The following is a 7,358-nucleotide window of genomic DNA, read 5'->3' on the forward strand; positions in this document are numbered from 1 at the left end:
CTTATGATCAGCCTACACTGGTGAGGTCCTGTACATATATACACTGAAATTCTCTCAATATCTCATATAGCCTAGGCTCCAAAAAACTGTGCAAGTTGGGCCTAGTTCTTATAGAGATGGTAAGCCAGTGACTTGGTTTGCACAGTTCATGCAGACCTGTTAAATAGAAAATTTTGTGTAGAGTGTCGTTAAGTATTGAGCATACTCCAGCCAAAGTTAAGAACTTTTAAAGCCCCATTAGCTGTAATGGAAGAGTAAAATATGTGCTCAAATCCCCCTTTGAAGTCAGCAGGTCTTTCACATTGTGATTCTGTGCTTGTACTACTTAGAAGTAAGTCATATTGAATTCAGTGGGTTTTACTATCATATAAATGCATACAGGATTGTAGCCGAAATTGGTTAACTTTGGTTGGATTGTGTCCATTATTTTTGCTATCATGATAGCTCAGTAACACTAATTCAGACTCCTGAAATTTACAGAGCTGTTCTTTAACAGTGATGTTCAGAAGAGCAACAGCAAGACAAAAGTGCAGCAATCTTTTAGAGACATAACTAGTTTATAGGGACGTTAATCTGGACCCAAGACTGCAGCAATATCTGATCACAATCTCTATAATTCTACTTCTGGAGTATGAGAAAAACAACAACAAAAAATACAACATTCAAAGAAATTTTGAATACCCTCTCTATTGAAAGTGCCTGACACAATCACTGCATTCAGACTCTCATGGGAGGCGGGGAGAGAGCCATTGCAGCTTCTCCCCCCACTCCCCTGCATGCCATGTGCAGCCATTTACATAATTGCCATGTTGTGCGAACCCAGTATGCAGCACAGTGGGGGTGGCTTCATACCCACACTACAACCCACAACATGTGGTAGGGTGGGGACAAAGCTCTTGTGCCATGCCATGACACACCAACCCACATTGCAGCATGGGTAATTATGTAAACCACAGATGCATGTGTGCGGCATGGGCAGGGGGAAAAGCTATGATGGCTTCTCTTCCCCGTGATTGTCCAAACTTCCCCAAAACACTAAAATCCCATATATCAAAACCTTTTGTTTGTAAGAGGTGCCTTCCCTGCTTCTCACAGCTTAAATTGACAGCTTAAATACATGTGTTCTTGGTGATTTTATTGTACATTGCACATTGGGTACTTTTGCTTCTCCGCCCTCTACAAATGGTAAATTCAGGCTAAGTCTTATTTGGGGCTGTGTGATAAGCAACATGGACAATAGATGTTTTCAGGGAATTTAGAACCTTATAGACACTGACATTTGACTGGGAGATGCAAGTCTTCAACATACGCGTAGGCAGTTTTGCAAAGTTATCTCCCTTTCAAACATTATAGTGTTTGCTGTGGGGACATTTTTTAATAGATGATCATATGACACAGTCCTCAGAAAAAATGCTAAGGTGGGACATTGAGGCCGCAATCCTATATCCATGGTTTGTTGTTGGGTTAACCCCTGGGTTGTTCAGTTCCTAAACTATGCATCCAGGATTGGACATCAGGCGCAACAACCTATGAAGGGGCTGATCATGGGCTGTAGGGTAAAAGTGGAACAGGTGGGTGCACTGCACGCAGTGAAGCCACTTGTACATGACAGCCCACAAGTTTTTAAACCAATGGATTGTTAGATGCAAACAGGCCCAGTGAGGCTTACTTTGAGTAGATTTGTATAAGCTTGCACTGTAAATATTGTTGTATGTCTTAGTTTAAAAACACATACATCTCAGATAAGTTACTGATTCCAAGGCATTTTTACTTGGTGAGGAATTAAATAAGCAGACTCCTTAGTAGTCCATCTGTGTTTATGGAGATCCTTTTCATGTTACTTTCTATTCTAATGAGTTAGTTTCTGTCTGTTACCTTGTTCTCTCTAGTTAAAATGCCGTATTTAGATTGGAATATGGGGACTGGAAACAGATAAAGTAATTAAAATGAGAGGGATGGGGAGGACAAGAAGTCTGGTTAGTTCATTCTTGTACTAGCTTTTGCTTATTACATGTATATTGCTAGTTGTTCAGAGCAAGGCAGATGGAATTTGCAGCCAGGCTGTCATACAGCTCCTGGCTAGGCCTGCAGCTGCTTAGCAATATGCATAACCAAATGCCTTTTGGTCATTGTCTTAGACCAGTTACAATACTTATTTTGCAAGTTATATTGATTCCAGTGTTGTAGGCCTTAATTGGGAAGCAGCAGAATTTCTTCCCATATTTCCTTTTTTAAACTCAGGATTAAATATTTTATTTAGGTTTAGCGGTAAAACAATGGTGAGTTCCTATGAAGTGTTGCTTCATATCTTTCTCAGCATGTACACATGGCTATTCACATAATCACATGATGATATATAGGTGGAATTCATAGCATTGTGGCTTGTTTGCATTGATAGTAACTAGTTACTAAGGTAGTAACTTGTTTGTACTGAAGTGTTTCTTTGTGGAGGATGATAGCAGGGTGGTGATTACAGAAGATGGGAATAGTAGAAAGGCTTCCACTGTCTACACTGGAAAGAGATGAAATGGTTCAGCAATTAGAAGGGCAGGGAACACTCCATTACAACACTGAGAACCACTTTCACATATTCTTAAAAAAAAAGTATACCTGTACTGCATCATACGGTTATGTAGCAAACATACTGGAACAATATGTCAGAATGAGAAAAGCTCAGAGGAAGGTGAATGTAACATGAGGAACCTGAAATCATTCACCTGGAAAAAGCTGCCCAACTTGCTCAAATTGCAAAGTACTTTACAGAGGCCTCCATGCTTTTGACAGCAGCAGTTGTTGTTGTTGTTCAGTCGTTAAGTCGTGTCCAAATCTTTGGCCTTCCTGTCCTCCACTCTCTCCTGAAGTGTGCTCAAGTTCATATTCATTGCATCGGTGATGCTATCTAGCCATCTCATCCTCTGCTGTCCCCTTCTCCTTTTGCCTTCAATCTTTCCCAGTATCAGGGTCTTTTCCAGTGACTTTTCTCTTCACATTAGGTGGCCAAAATATTTGAGCTTCAGCTTCAGTATCTGTCCTTCCAGTGAGCAGTCAGGACTGATTTCCTTTAGGATTGACTGATTTGACGTCCTTGCAGTCCAGGGGACTCGTAAGAGTCTTCTCCAGCACCACAGTTCGCAAGCATCAATTCTTTGGCGCTCAGCCTTCCTTATAGTCCAGCTTTCACAGCCATACATTGCTACTGGGAAAACCATAGCTTTGATTATACAGACCTTTGTCAGCAAGGTGATGTCTCTGCTTCTTACTATGCTGTCTAGGTTTGCCATAGCTTTCCTCCCAAGGAGCAAGCGTCTTTTAATTTCATGGCTACAGTCACCGTCTGCGGTGATCTCGGAGCCCAAGAAAATAAAATCTGTCGCTGCTTCCATTTCTTCCCCTTCTATTCGCCAGGAAGTGATGGGGCCAGATGCCATGACCTTAGTTTTTTTTAATGTTGAGTTTCAAACCAGCTTTTGCACTCTCACCCTCAACAAGAGGCTCTTTAGATCCTCTTTGCTTTCTACCATTAGGGTGGTATCGTCTGCGTATCTGAGGTTGTTGATAATTCTCCCGGCAATCTTAATTCCGACCTGTGATTCATCCAACCCGGCGTTTCTCATGATGTACTCTGCATATAAATTAAATAAGCGGGGCGACAATATACAGCCTTGTCGTACTCCTTTCCCAATTTTGAACCAATCGGTTGTTCCATGTCCGGTTCTTACTGTTGCTTCTTGACCCTCGTACAGGTTTCTCAGGAGACAGGTAAGGTGGTCTGGTACTCCCATCACTTTAAGAATTTGCCACAGTTTGTTGTGATCCACACAATCAAAGGCTTTAGCGTAATCAATGAAGCAGAAATAAACGTTTTTCTGGAATTCTCTTGCTTTCTCCATGATCCAGAGAATGTTGGCGATTTGATCTCTAGTTCCTCTGCCTCTTCGAAACCTAGCTTGTACTTCCGGTCGTTCTCGGTTCACATACTGCTGAAGCCTAGCTTGTAGGATTTTGAGCATCACCTTGCTGGCATGTGAAATGAGCACAATTGTACGGTAGTTTGAACACTCTTTGGCATTGCCCTTCTTTGGAATTGGAATGTAAACAGACCTTTTCCAGTCTTGTGGCCACTGTTGAGTGTTCCAAAGTTGTTGGCGTATTGAATGCAGCACTTTAACAGCATCATCTTTTAGGATTTTAAATAGCTCAGCTGGAATACTGTAATCTCTGCTAGCTTTGTTGTTAGTAATGCTTCCTAAGGCCCACTTGACTTCACTCTCGAGGATGTCCGGCTCAAGTTCAGTGACTGCAGTATCATGGCTACCAGGGACATTCAGATCTTTCCTGTATAGTTCTTCTGTGTATTCTTTCCACCTCTTCTTAATCTCATCTGCTTCTGTTAGGTCCCTGCCTTCTTTGTCCTTTATCATGCCCGTCTTTGCACAAAACATTCCCTTGATATCTCCGATTTTCTTGAAAAGATCTCTAGTCTTTCCCATTCTATTGTTTTCCTCCATTTCTTTGCATTGTTCATATAAGGCCTTCTTGTCTCTCCTTGCTATTCTCTGGAACTCTGCATTCAGTTGGGTATATCTTCCCCTTTCTCCCTTGCTTTTCGCTTCCCTTCTTTCCTCAGCTACTTGTAAAGCCTCATCAGACAGCCACTTGGCTTTCTTGCATTTCTTTTTCTTTGGGATGGATTTAGTTGCTGCCTCCTGAACAATGTTATGGACCTCCGTCCATAGTTCCTCAGCCACTCTATCAGTTCTAATCCCTTAAATCTATTTATCACCTCCACTAACACACCTCCCCTAAGAAGAGGGGAGAAGATATGATAAAGCATATGATAAAGAATGAATAGTGGACATACAGAGATGAACACAATAGAACTATTGTATAGAATCCCAGCACAAGCATTGGGGAAGTAGGGAGTGTCCTAGGGAAGAAGTGGAGGCAAAAGCAGCTGAAACAGGAAGTTCAGGCAGACATTCCACCCACCCACCTATTATAGTCCATATTTGACAGCATTTTAACTGTTCAGTTGGCATCATGCCTATTGCTGTATTACTTTCAAAAATTACATTCTCAGTGGGACAGTTTAAGAAATATTTAGGGGCAAAGTGACCACATGTTAAACTAGCATTAAAGTTATGCCAGCCATTAGTGCATAATTTTTCATGTCTACTGTGCCATGTTTAGCTTGCTAACAAGATTGATTGGGAGTTTGCTGTATAGATGTTTCCTCAAGCAAAAGAAAAACAGCAGTCTTAACACTTAAAGCATTGTTTTCCCTGTAAATAAGTTACACTAGAATCCTTTAGCACTTCTATTTAGTTCTCATGTTGAATGGTTGATCAACAAATCATACTCAAAAGCTTGCATTAATGTAAGTGTACCTATACCATATGTTACTGAAAACTAGTACTATCACAGCTAATAAAAGTAGCTTAAATCCAATTTGCCATTTTGCATACAATAAGTTAGTAATGAGTACATTTGTTTGGGAACATGCTCAACAATTTGGGAGAAAGGCAATTAGCTAATTGTTGTTTAATTAAATTAGTTGATAATTGGAACAGTTAATTCCATTACTCTGCCCTGTTTAACCACTAATCCGTATAAGAATAGTAGCATCTATGTCATTCCCAACAAGTTTTAAATAGTGTGAATGCCAATTTCCCTCACCCACCCTGGGGAATTTAAGGCTTCCCATAACAAAGTGTGAGCAGTCACAAAGATTTTGGGAAATGAAAAACGGTAGCAAAGTAACCGAAGGACATTTATGTAATATTTATTAACTACAGTTGGGGATCAAAAAGGTCTGTCCACCTCCCTCCCATCGTTCCTAGAGGGCCACACAACCTCCAAAGTGGCCTATGTTGTATGAGGCGGGGGGGCAACTTGTGGGGAGCGGAGAAATTAGTGATCCACCCCATAGAAGCACACAGAACTGTGTATCCCAGCCTTTCTTGTAAAAAACAGTACTTTAAAACCATTGGCAGACAATTATAAATTAAGCCGTATGTATGCTCCTTCGCATTCCCTCTCTAAATGTCCTGCTGAAATAAATGAGGCTTTTTACTTGAGTTACATCGTTGAAAAATTAGGCTTGGCAAAAAGCTGCAGTCCACAGAGTAATCTTAAGAGCTACCTCCTCTTCCCATTGTATCCTGTGATCAAGCCATACATAGAGTCATTTTTATCCAGTTAGAACTAGTTCGGATTAACTGGTATAAAGGCTGCCATGATAATGAGTATGTACCATATTGGCGAAAGTGGTTTAAGGATACTAGGAACCTGTCTGGTTTTCCCTGGATGGAGTTTTGAGTTAACAGATGGATTTTATGTTTTAGAAAATGGAGGATCTATAACTATCTGAAACTTCCTTCTACCCAGTGGTCCTGGGGATACCGAGACCTGAAACCATCACATCACCAGGCAGAGCTAATTTGAATGTGTGCACCTCTTCTTAGATATCAGCATAAGATTGTTGACCGTGTCATCGAAACTACAACATCAGCCTTCCTCCACATTTCCCTTCCCCAACTACTTTTTGTAACGTCTTGCCTGATGAAGAGATCTTGAAAGCTTGCACCTTTTTTGTGATCTTTGAATTGGCCTAACAAATTGAGTTGGCCTAACAAAGGCATTATACTGTTTTATTTATTAAATTTATATCCTGCCTTTTATCCTCTAGCAAGGAACCAAAGGTGGCTTATGTGATCCTCCTCCTCCTCATTTTATCCTCACAACAATGCTGTGAGGTAGGTTAGGCAGAGAGTGACTGGCCCAACATCAATGAGTGAGGTTCACAGCCAAGTGGGGACTAGTCCCAAGTCCTGTCCAACAGTCTAACCACTACACCACATTGGCTCTCTATATGAATCTTGGAATTTTTCATATGGCCAGCATGGTTGCCTTTGTTTTTTGTAGGAAAGAATTAAGGTTTTGTTGTGACTTCAAGACTGTCTTCTGGGTACTTTCACATTAGTTACGTTGGCTTTATGTATTTTTGTAAAGAACTTAGCACTTCCATATATTAACAGTTTGAATTGGTAAAGTCAAACTTTGAAGTCTGAAAAGTCTGTACTTTCTTCTTTTGAGTGGAAATATAAGAAATATACTGTTTTTCCATACTATTTTATTTCAAAAGGAATCTTAAACCTGCTGGATAACAAAATTTGACAACATGGTGAAATGCAACAAGGTGACTTAATCTTGCTGAATTTCACATTACTTCAAGCATTAGATTTTCCATAAGAAGAAATTTTCCATAAGAAGAAATCCATTTTCCAGATTTTCTAAAATCTGCCTTCTATACTTTGAGAAATTCATATATTTCACTGAAGAATCACAATACACAGAAA

This window comes from Heloderma suspectum, chromosome 1 (genome assembly GCF_057233095.1).
Source record: "Heloderma suspectum isolate Gila_16-S chromosome 1, 16-S_ref, whole genome shotgun sequence".
In the NCBI taxonomy this organism is placed as follows: domain Eukaryota; kingdom Metazoa; phylum Chordata; class Lepidosauria; order Squamata; family Helodermatidae; genus Heloderma; species Heloderma suspectum.